General features: G+C 41.9%; 1 long non-coding RNA gene across 2 annotated transcripts in view; it reads right to left on the minus strand.

Moving 5' to 3' along the window:
• Positions 1–12468, minus strand: part of LOC132367383 (uncharacterized) — a 29608-nt gene that overhangs the window by 7602 nt on the left and 9538 nt on the right. The gene's annotated exons all lie outside the window — the stretch shown is intronic.

Raw genomic sequence — 12468 nt, forward strand, 5'->3', positions numbered from 1 at the left:
GGCTGCGTTGGGTCTTTATTGCTGCATGTGGGCCTTCTCTAGTTGCGGCGAGCCGGGGCTAATCTTCGTTGAGGTGCACAGGCTTCTCATTGCGGTGGCTTCTCTTGTTGTGGAGCGCGGGCTCTAAGCGCGTGGGCTTCAGTAGTTGTGGCACGCGGGCTCAGTGGTTGTGGCGCACAGGCTTAGCTGCTCCGCGGCATGTGGGATCTTCCTGGACCAAGGATCGAACCCGTGTCCCCTGCATTGGCAGGTGATTCTTAACTACTGGAGAGGGGACTTCTTTAAATGAGAGATGTGAATCCACGAGTCTATGCCTTTTAGTTTGGCAGCGCATGGATTAGTTAATAATACCAGATAAGGTCTTTTCCAACATGGCTGCAAAGAATCTTTTATTTGATGTCTTTTCCAATAGACAAAATCTCCAGGTTATAATCCATGATCCTTAAGGTCTTTGACTCCTGAGAACTCACTGTGAAAGAAATTACCTACCAATTTTTCATTTCCTTTAAGTGCCTTAATAAGACCCTGACAACAATGTAATATACCTCCCTTGAGTAAGGTTGGTTCATATATTCCCTCATGCAGTCACATAAGCCATCCTGCTATTATTTCAAAAGGAGACAGCTGATGTTTACCAAGAGGTGACGATCTAAGGTTGAGAAGCACTAGCAGACGAGCTGCTTTTGGCCATGAGAGATTAAATGCTTCTGAAAGTTTTGCCAATTGAGGTTTTTTTTTTTAATTAATTAATTAATTAATTTTTGGTTGTGTTGGGTCTTCGTTTCTGTGCAAGGGCTTTCTCTAGTTGTGGCAAGCGGGTGCCACTCTTCATCGCGGTGCGCGGGCCTCTCACTATCGCGGCCTCTCTTGTTGCGGAGCACAGGCTCCAGACGTGCAGGCTCAGTAGTTGTGGCTCACGGGCCTAGTTGCTCCGCGGCATGTGGGATCTTCCTAGACCAGGGCTCGAACCCGTGTCCCCTGCATTGGCAGGCAGATTCTTAACCACTGTGCCACCAGGGAAGCCCGCCAATTGAGTTTTGATAGTGCTGTTATTTCTTTCTACCAGTCCTGAAGATTGGGGACGATAAGTGCAGTGAAAATGCTGCATTATTGGCCAAATGTTACAAATAGATTTAATTATTTGTCTGGTAAAGTGAGTTTCCCGGTCACTATGTACCTTGGAAGGAATTCCCCAAACAGGAATTATCCTTTCCAATAACAATTTACCCACTGTTAAAGCCATTGCTCTCCTGCAGGGAAAAGCTTCAACCTAGTGTAAAAACATGCAGATCATTACGAAGACATATGTATATCCTTGAGACAGTGACATTTGGACGAAGTTCAATTGTCATACCTCAAAGGGTCCCTTAAGAAGGGGCAAGTGGCCTTGTGACCCATGAAGTGGTTTTTCAGAATTGTATTTAGGGCATGTAGTAGAGTGAGTATATACTTTATGAGCCACCATGGGAGAAAATTTCCAAAAATATTGTTCTCTCCATAAGACCATCTTCTCAGGTACCCAATGAGTTAAATAATGTACATTCTGGAGTAATGGCAATTGTGCTCCAACAGGCACTATAGTTTTTTTGTGTGACAGGGTCAAAAATTCCCCCTTTTTGTTGCCATATCTGTTTCTCTTCTTTAGTGGCAATTTCTTGAGCCTGTAGAAGGAAATCTTTTACTGGGTTAGCAGGGTTAACAGAGAGCAGTGGACATTCTTGAGGCTGAACAGGATGAGTTTTTAAAGTTGTCTGTTGGCTGCAGCATCAACAAACTGATTCCCTTTAGCTTCCATAGTGTCAAATTTTGAATGCCCTGGCGTTTTAAATAATTGCCAACTATACTGGTAGTTGTATAGCATTTAATAACTCTGCAACCTCTTTTCCATTTTTGGTAGGCTGTCCCAAAAAGGTTAAACCCCCTCATTGTTTCCATAGCATTTCAAATTTATGTGCCACTCCAAAGGCGTAATGACTATCAGTATAAATATTTGCTATCTGGTCTCTATATAGTTGACAAGCTCAGGTTAAAGTAACTAATTTGGTTGTTGTGCTGACTTTGTTTCTGGTAAATAAGAGCTTTCAATTATGTCCACTGTGACCATTACTGCATATCCAGCTCAGTAATGTCTCTGCTCTTCCTTTAAGTAGGATTCATCTTGTTGATGAAAAATTAATCAATGGTCAATCTAAGAAAGAAATAGAGAATTTTATTAAAGCCAACCTGAGGATTATAACCCAGGAGACAGTCTCTCAGAGACAGTCTCTGAGAACTATTCCACCCACAAGAAGTTGAGAGAACAGTAATATACATTTTTGAGATAAAGGACCATATATCAGAATGACATATTGGCATTTTACATAAAGTTCACCAAAGATACATAGTCCAGATCTGCATGTACTAGGTGAGTGGTGGGTTGTTGGGACTCCTTACAGGATTGAGCAAGGAATGTTATCTTCTACATAGCTGGTGCCAGAAGAAGAAGAAAAAAATTGATCTTTATGGTTGAGCAGGCATTTCTGCCATTGGGGAGGTCTGGTTAATGTATAATGCAGATGCACATTGCACACTAAAGGGAAGGGAGGAGGCCCAAACAGGCATAGAGAAAATTTTATCTTTGGATTTTTCTTGTCTTGTCTTAAAATATGAATCTTATTTCATCAATCTGTAAACCTAATTAAATCAGCGTTATCGATAAGAGTTTCTTGTAAGTCATTCCTAGGAGCAAGAAGATAATCTGTTAATAATCTGTGGTTGTTTTCTTTCTGTAGTGTTGGAAGCAAAGTTGCAGGATTAAGGTTATTACGTCGAACTAAGGTAATATTAGGTGCACAGAGCAACAATGCTTCATAAGAAGCTAGTCAGCTTATAGAATAGTGCTGAGTGTGGTGAGAGTTTAGAAGAGACTCAACTGAGTATGGGACATAAAGAGTTAAAGGAGACCCCATTACTATTTCTTCAAAAGCCTTACAAAAGAGACCCGTTGCTGAAAGAGCCCTTATATAAGGTAGAAGTCCTTTTGCTGTTGAGTCTAATAGCTGACAGTAATGTCCAGTGGGTCAATGTTGATCACCATGTTTTTGAGTTAATACACCTATAGCACTTCTTTTATCTTCATGTACAAAGGGAAAAAATGGCTAGTTATAACTAGGGAGACTCAAAGCCAGAGCTAAGATGGACTTTAAGGTGCTTAGGACAGCTTTTCCTTTTGGCATCCATTCAATCAGATCAGGCTGGTCAGACTTAAGCAATGCATATAAAGGTTGAGTAATAAGTGAAAAGTTAGGTACCCAATCCCTGCAGTATCCAGTTAGTCCCAGAAATCCTCTCCATTGTTTTTTATTGTTTGTTTGTTTCTTTTGGGGAGTGAAAAAGCCAGAATTCCTTTAATTCTTTCAGACTCAATCAATAGTTCATCCTTAAACATTAAGTGGCCCAAATGTTTTACAATAGGTAAGCAAAATTGGAGTTTATCTTTGGACACCTTATATTCCTTTGATGCTAATTGTTGAAATAGATGGTGCCCTTTTGGGAATCTAATTTAGTTTTGGAACATAAAAGCAAGTCATCTATATATTGAATTAAGGTGGCGTCATTAGGAAAATCTACATTAGCTAAATCAGCCTTGAGTATTTGAGAAAAGTAAGTAGGACTTTCAGTATAGCCCTGCGGCATCACTGTCCAAGTATATTGATGATCTTCCCAGGTGAAGACAAAAAGATATTATCTTTTCCCACAGGGATACTAAAGAAGGTACTGCATAAATCAGTTACTAAAAAATAGCTATCAGCTGGAATGGCTGAGAGCAATGTGTGTGAGTTTGGGACCACAGGATGTCAGGGAATCACAATATTATTTCTAGCTCTCAGATCTTGAAGAAATCTCCAGCCTTTCCCATTTGGCTCTCTCACTGGTAAGATAGGTGTGTTACAAGGACTAGTACAAGGAATTACAAGTCCCTTCTTAAGAAATTCCTAAATAATTCCATTTAATGCCTCTGATTTAAGTGGATATTGTTGAATATCAGGTAGAGGCTTAAAGTTATTAACAGTTGCCTTAACATGAGTAGCCAATTTAATTTTTCTTTTTTTTTAAAAATTTTATTTATTTATTTATTCATATTTTATTTATTTATTTTTGGCTGTGTTGGGTCTTCGTTTCTGTGCAAGGGCTTTCTCTAGTTGTGGCGAGCAGGGGCCACTCTTCATCGCGGTGCGCGGGCCTCTCACTGTCGCGGCCTCTCTTGTTGCGGAGCACAGGCTCCAGACGTGCAGGCTCAGTAGTTGTGGCTCATGGGCCCAGTTGCTCCGCAGCATGTGGGATTTTCCCAGACCAGGGCTCGAACCCGTGTCCCCTGCATTGGCAGGCAGATTCTCAACCACTGTACCACCAGGGAAGCCCCAATTTAATTTTTCTAATATCTGAGGAAGAAGATGATTATCATTCTTTAGGCACTTGTCATAACAGGTCATCAATTTTTTTCTTGGTCTGTTTGAGCCACTGATTTTATAACCATCAATGTTTCAGTAACAGATCTGGATCAGCATCCCAATTTTAAAAGTCTAGAAGCATTTCACTTTTTTGTGAAAAGGCTATAGCAGGATTGTAGGCTTCTAAAAGGTCTCATTCTATCAAATGAATCATGGCACATTTTACTAGAAGAAACACGTTTCCCTGTAATAGTTCCTAACTGAAAGCTTATGGGCTCTGCTCTTAAAACTTGAGTAAATAAATTAGAAACCTCTACTATTTGAACTGATTGTTTACTCCGAGGGAGAGGACAATGAATAAGGGTAGGGTTAAGAACTGATAAAGCAGCCCCAGCATCTACAAGGGCTTTTGAAGTTTCCCCTCCAATTGTTGTTTCGATTTCTCCTGACATATTGAGGAGGAGGAGGAGGAGGAAGGGGAATACCCTTGCGTGATCCTCGGAGCTCCACTATTTCTTTTTAGTTTTGTTGTGTTCCAAATCCCATTTAAATGTATGGCAGTCAAGTTTGAAATGACCAGGTCTTTTGCAATAAAAACAAGTGCGGTCATTTCGTTTTGGGCCGGAGTTAGAAAAAGTTGTTATCATAGGGCCACTAAGCTGTTGCAGTTGTACATTCTTGCCTTTAGTGGCTCTTTCTCTTTCTTTTGGAAGGTTTTAGAGAGCTTGTCTGCAATAGTGACCAGCGCGTTAGTATGTATTGTGGCCCTGTTCAGTTCATGCCTTTTAACTAGCTTTGCTAATTCTTCACCTAATCCTTTTTAAAAGATTGAATTTAGAACTGGATCATTTTGATGATTTTGAAACCTTTCAGAGGCCATTCCGGAGTGCTGTTTATAGATTTTCTTAAACCCCTCAAAATAATCAAAAATAGTTTCTCCGGGCTTTTGTTTACATTGGTGGATCTTTGTCCAACCTATTTTCTTAGGAAAAATTTTGAGAATGGCTTGGTACAAGCTATGAGCAAGTTCTCTACACCTGTGAAGATCTACAGGCTCACGCTTGTGAAAATCTTCTGTAGGCACCTTCCATTCTGCCTCTTATATCCATTCTCTGGCTTTACTTTTGGATACCAGCAAACGCACAAGCTGATATAAATCTGAGTATCCTGGTTCATATGTCCTAACAGTCAGATCGAATTCTCCAGCAAACCCTAAAGGATCCTGTAAAGGGTCTGGGAAATCCTTAGTTAAATTTTTAAGTTCAGTTCTAGTGCAGGGAGTATGCTTAAGTGCAGGTTCACCTCTTCCAGTAGGCTTCTCCTTTAAGGGTGCAGGAGGAGGTAAAGCAGACAAGTCAGGGTACAGAAGTTCAGAAAGTTGCTGAAGGAGGGGAAGGAGGAGGAGAAGGGGAGAGGGTAGCTTCTGAGCTTTTCTCCAATTTAACAACAGTTTCTAATAACTTTTGGTTAGTTTCCTGTAAAGATGCCATTGTATCATTACCACGCTTGGAAGCTTCTAAGTACCAATGGAAATATGCTTCCCATTCTGTCTGTGTAATTTTATAGTCAGCTTTTTTCCATTGTGCATGTAAGTAAACTAATTTTGGTAAGTCGAATGTTCCCCATTTTGACCACTGAAGAGGTAAGTTATCTTTTGTTAGATCTTCCCATTTTACCAAGTACTTGCATGTATGGGCTCTATAGGTACTGTACATGAAGCCAGTCGGGGTTCCAGTGGGTGGCGGCCCGTCCGGGAGCTGCTCAGCTTTAGAAGCATGATTTCCCATTTTCTTTCAGTTTTGTCTTTTTATAAAGTCTGAACAATTTCTAAGGTCAGAGGTGTGCTGCTTATGAGCTTAGCTCCTCAAGGTGTCACCCTTGAGTCAGTTCTGCTCTTCTGCATCTCAGTTTCTCTAGATGGAAGTCTAAATCCACAGCAGGGGCTCTGAACACTGAATGACCAGTTTGTGTGTGTGTCCCTGGGAGAGCCGTAAATAACTTAAAGTGTTATGATGGGTTTCCCTGTGGGACCACTACTCATCACCAGGATTAATCCTCAGATACTTCCACTAGGTTCTTAGTTGCCTGAGGACACCTTGTGCCCACAAGGAGCAAATATCCCTTTTCTTCAGAGACAAATAGGTTCAATTTCTTGTTTTGTTGTCAAATAGTTTGTTCAGACCAGATGTACACGATCTTTCCAATTTAAGCCAAATTAAATAAGGCCAACCAACCCAGTTCACTCCAAAGTTCCTTCTAGGATTTCCCTGTGTAGGAAATCCCCCCCCAGGTCCCTGCCTAGGAAATTCCTCCTAGGTCCCTTCACCCAGGAAGTGTATTGGTACTCCCTTAAGACTCCAAGTCTTAAAATTTTAACAGCTCAGATAAAACTCAGGACCATCTGATGGGATTAACAGATGCACACTAACATACATAAAATAGATAAACAACAAGGATCTACTGTATGGCACAGGAATCTATATTCAATATCTTGTAATAAACTATAATGGAAAAGAATTTTTTTAAAAAGAATATATATATATACATATATATGTATAACCGAATCACTTTGCTGTACGCCTGAAATTAACACAATATTGTAAATCAATTTTACTTCAATTAAAAACAACAACTCAGGACTGTCCAGAATGAGGTCCAGATACCAGGAAGAACTCACCCAAGCACCTGAAGGGTGCTGTGAAGCCTGGAGCTCGAGGGGCTTGTGCTTGGTACTGAGAGCTGGTCCAAAGTAGACCCCATGTAACCACAGGTGGGTTTCTCTGATATCCTGCAGCCTACGCCAAGCAATGCCGACAGAAATCATCAATAATCAATCCATAATAAAGAACAGGAAAGAGTTTGATTCGCACCAAGCTGAGGATGAAAGCCCAGGAGGAGCCTCTCAGTAGCTCTAAGGACTGCTCCATTGAAGCATGGTTTTCAGCATAGTTTTCTGCCTTACAGTACAAAAAACACACATCACCTTGACGGGACTACGTTCCTTCAAGGTTTGAATAGAGGTAGATTTAGTGTACACAGCGAGACAGCAGGACCCTGGTGTCTGGGGAGGGAAACATATCTCCAAGGGAGTGTCAGCATGAATGCCATATTCTCATTTTCCACACAGATATTCTTTACCTTAATGATTAAAGTAGATGTACTGTGTGTGTTTGACAGGCCTTGAGTCAAGCTGTTTTACTTCACACAAAGTTCAGGGTGAAGCATGCATAAGCCAAAATGACGTCCCCATACCTCAATATGTGAAAAATTTCTCCATCAGAATGCAATCACCTTACTTATCTTTCTAATCTCTTCCATGGTTCTTAGTCTGTTAAAATTTTCTACTTCCTAGCTCAATTTTGATAGTTTATATTTTGCTAAAAAATCATATTTCCTTTGGTAATTTCAACTTATTTCCACAATGTTTTAAATCATTACTTTAATGACATCCATATTTGTGTTTATACTGCCTTTCTCATTCCTAAAGTTGCATATTTTTTAAAATTGGGGTATAGTTGCTTTACAATGTTGTGTTAGTTTCTGCTGTACAGTGAAGTGAATCAGCTATATGTGTGTGTGTGTGCGTGTGTGTGTGTGTGTATACATATATACATATATATATATCGCCCCTCTTTTTTGGATTTCTTTCCCATTTATGTCACCACAGAGCATTGAGTAGAGTTCCCTGTGCTACACAGCAAGTTCTCATTAGTTACCTACTTTATACATAGTAGTGTATATATGTCAATCCCAATCTCCCAGTTCATCCCACCCCTCCTTTCCCCCCTTGGTGTCCATACATTTGTTCTCTATGTCTGTGTCTCTATTTCTACCTTGCAAACAGGTTCATCTGTACCATTTTTCTAGATTCCACATACATGCATTAATATATAATTGTTTTTCTCTTTCTGACTTACTTCACTCTGTATGACAGTCTCTAGGTCCATCTACCTCTCTACAAATGACCCAGCTTTGTTCCTTTTCATGGCTGAGTAGTATTCCATTGTATATATGTACCACATCTTCTTTATCCATTCATCTGTTGATGGACATTTAGGTTGCTTCCATGATCTGGCTATTGAAAATAGTGCTGCAATGAACATTGGGATGCATGTGTCTTTTTGAATTATGGTTTTCTCAGGGTATATGCCCAGTAGTGGGGTTGCTGGGTCATATGGTAATTCTATTTTTGGTTTTTTAAGGAACCTCCATACTATTCTCCATAGTGGCTGTATCAATTTCCATTCCCACCAACAGTGCAAGAGGGTTCCCTTTTCTCCACACCCTCTCCAGCATTTATTGTTTGCAGATTTTTTGCTGATGGCCATTCTGACAGGTGTGAGGTGATACCTCATTGTAGTTTTCATTTGCATTTCTCTAATAATTAGTTATGTTGAGCATCTTTTCATGTGCCTCTTGACCATCTGTATGTCTTCTTTTTTTTTTTTTTTGGTAAATTTTTCAAAATATTTATTTATTTATTTATTTGGCTGCACTGGGTCTTAGTTGCAGCATGCGGGATCTTTGTTGCCACGTGCGGGATCTTTTAGTTGCAGCATGTGGAATCTCTAGTTGTGGCATGCAAACTCTTAGTTGCGGTATGTGGGATCTAGTTCCCTGACCAGGGATCGAACCCCGGCCCCCTGCATTGGGAGCATGGAGACTTAGCCACTGGACCACCAGGGAAGTCCCTGTATGTCTTCTTTGGATAAAGTTGCATATTTTTGCTTTCTCTCTTTGCTTTGACTTGCCTTTAGTTAAGATTTTTCTCATTTTATTTGTCTTTTCAAACAAATTTTATTTACCTTTTTCGTATTTTTTCCTATATCATTTCTGTCAGCTTTCATCTCATTCTCCCCTCTTCTTTTATTTTATTGCTATTTTTCTAATTTCTTAGGTTGAATATTTGATTCAGTTGCTTTGCGGCTTTTATTTGGGTTGGCCAAAAAGTTCGTTGGGGCTTTTCCATAACATCTTATGGAAAAACCCAAATGAACTTTTTGGCCAACTCAATATTAATAATAAAAGTATTTAAGGCTATCAATTTTCTTTCTTTTTTAAAATTAACTTATTTATTTGTTTATTTATTTTTGGCTGCATTGGGTCTTAGTTGCAGCACGTGGGATCTTTCATTGCGGCACGTGGGCTTCTCTCTAGTTGTGGTGCACTCCAGAGTGTGTGGGCTCTGTAGTTGTGGTGCGCGGGCTCCAGAGCTCGTGGGCTCAGTAGTTGCGGCACGCGGGCTTAGTTGCCCCATGGCATGTGGGATCTTAGTTCTCCAACCAGGGATCGAACCCACATCCCCTGCATTGGAAGGTGGATTCTTAACCACTGGACCACCAGGGAAACCCTGAGGCTATCAATTTTCCTCTGAGCACAACTTTAACTGTGTCCCAGGTGGTTTTAGTATGAAGAATTCATTTCCTTACTGAGATACTTTTAACAATAAAAGCGTACTGTATTACCTGGGTGATGAAAAGTGAAGAAAAAAATACACAAAACCCAACCCCACTAGAGTCCAATTACATCATTCCAGGATTTCCCTGCAGCAGTCAGAGGGGAAAATGCAGGAATTAGGAATGATGAAGGGCATAGCAATGGCAGAGGATTTGAACTTGCTTTTCAAAGAAGGAGACGAGCACTCTTTTAGCAGGACGAGGTTCAAAAGTTGGGTCAGCAATAGGGGTGGTGGAGTGGTGAGAAGTGGATTTTAGAGAAAGAGTGCCAACGGCAGGAGATTTCATCTTCAGAGTAAAGGAGGTTTTTTGGTGGTGCTTTTTTTGATTTTTTTTTTTTAAAGCATCAAAGGAAATGTCAAGGAAGAAAAAGCAAGCTGTAACCCAGAATGCAGAATGCAAAGTTCTGCTTCCCCTCCTCCTCCATGAGGCCCCATCAGCAGGAGGACTAGGGGCGCAGGGGGTGTTTGCAGCCTTTCAGCAAGACAGGGCAGAGAGCTGCTTATAAATATGCTCAAACTGCTCTTGGGCTGTTGTGCTTTTGCCAAGGAAGGCGGCAGGCATTTTTAGGCCCCAGGGTGGGTTGTCCCAAACAGATGGCTTCAGATTGTTGGGGATCCATTCAACAAAATAACTGCTATTTTTGTTTCGTATATTAAACATCTGCTCAAAACAGGGCACGGCTGTGATGCATTTAAGGAGGGGCTTATCAACAGCTGAGGGAGGGTCACAGCTTGGAAGGGAGGGAGGGAAAGATTTGGGGGTTAAGAGGACCCCACTAAGGGACCCCACATGGGGATGCCCTAAAAGTCTGGGCAGTGAACCTTGAGCCTCTGGACAATCAGACCCAGGACCAAAGCCTGCCTCCCCTGCTGACCCAGTGACAGCACCTGAGATACCTCCAGGGTGGGCAGGTAGAGAGAAGGGCGTCAGGTCCCCAAGGTGGATCCCCTTGTCTACCTGCTTCCTGACTCAGAGAGAGAGAGAGACAGCCGGTGTGATTCAGGGCAAGGAGCCCAGGACCCAGGTTATGCATAAATGGGAAGTGGGGAAACTGATGTCCAGAGGGAAGAAGTGACTGGCTGGGGACCCAACAAGGCAGGACCCTGAGTGCTGGACTCCTGGTTCCCCCAAGGCTCAGTGTCCTGCTCGGTCTGTACCAGGGCGGGGAAGGCTCTTGGGCCTGACTCTCTGTGGAATAAGGTGGGAAGGCAGCTGCTGTGAGGGAGAGGGGTGAGTGAGGAAAAGCGAGGTGGGAAGACAGTAGAAAAAGGAGAGGGAAGGAGGAGGGGCACGGAGAGGAGGCAAGAAGCTGGAAGGGCCAGAAAGACAGCCTGTGTTCAATTTGAATTGGGAGGGGCGGGCACCCCTGCTTTTCTCAGGCTACTGAGAGCTTTTCACGGTCTGCTTTACAAGACACTGGTGCTGGAGGGGTGCATCTGATGAGGAGGACCTCAGGGCACCTTGTCAGGAGCTGGGATGGGGGTTAAGGTATTGCTAAGTGACACTCTGCAATCTAATGATGGGGCAACTGTTCTCCCAGACACCCTCTGAGCCAGGGCCTGAAGCTTTGACCATATGGGGGGCTCTCTTTAAGAACAGTAAAACAGGGACTTCCCTGGTGGCCCAGTGGTTAAGACTCCATGCTTCCACTGCAGGGGGCGCGGTTTTGTCCATGGTCGGGGAACTAGGATCCTGTACGCGGTGCAGCGCGGTCAAAAAAAAAAAAAAAAAAAAAAAAAGAGCCATCTCTGGTTTCTCCTCCTCCATCCTCTGTAACCCAAGTCCCACCACCTCCGTGGAGCCGGGGAGGTGGGAGCAGGTGGTCCCAAGAGCTTAGACTTGCGGGTCAGGCTGATTAAATAAAATTTACATTTTAAGGCAGGACAAGAAAATTTTAACTTAAAATTCTCTGTCAGTTTGGGCCTCCTCCCTCCCCTTTAGTGTGCAGTGTGCATCTGCATTTTGCATTAACCAGACCTCCTCAAAGATGGAAGTGCCTACTTGACTGTGGAGATCATTTTTTTTCTTTTCTTCTGATGCCAGCAATGTAACTTCTTAGAAGACTGGCATTCTTTCCCAACTCTGTAAGGGGTCATGGTGACTCACTGTTCACTTTGTTTGTGCTTACCTGAACTACACGCCTTTGATGAACTTTATGTAAAATGTCAGTATGTCATTTTGATGTATGATCCTTTGTCTTAAAAATGTATATGACTGTGCCTTTGACTTCTAACAGGTGGAATGGTTCTCAGAGCTTCTGAGAGTCTCTCTCTTGGGTTACAACCCTCAGTTTGGCTTGAACAAAATTCTCTTTTTCCTTTTTGATTGTTAATTGAATTTTTGTTGACAAGACAAACTTGGGCTGGCTAAGCCACTTCCTGTGTGATCCAGGCAAGTCACTGCATTCTTGAAACCTCAGTTGTCTCATCTGTAAAATGGGCAGGATATTTACCTCCTCAGGACCACTGTAAAGATTAAATAAAATAATATGTATAGCACTTAGCACAGTGTCTAACATATCATAAGCACTCAATAAGTGGCATGCCTGATATATGGCATGCCTGATATATGGTAAGCAT

Source organism: Balaenoptera ricei, chromosome 6 (assembly GCF_028023285.1).
Source record: "Balaenoptera ricei isolate mBalRic1 chromosome 6, mBalRic1.hap2, whole genome shotgun sequence".
Lineage (NCBI taxonomy): Eukaryota > Metazoa > Chordata > Mammalia > Artiodactyla > Balaenopteridae > Balaenoptera > Balaenoptera ricei.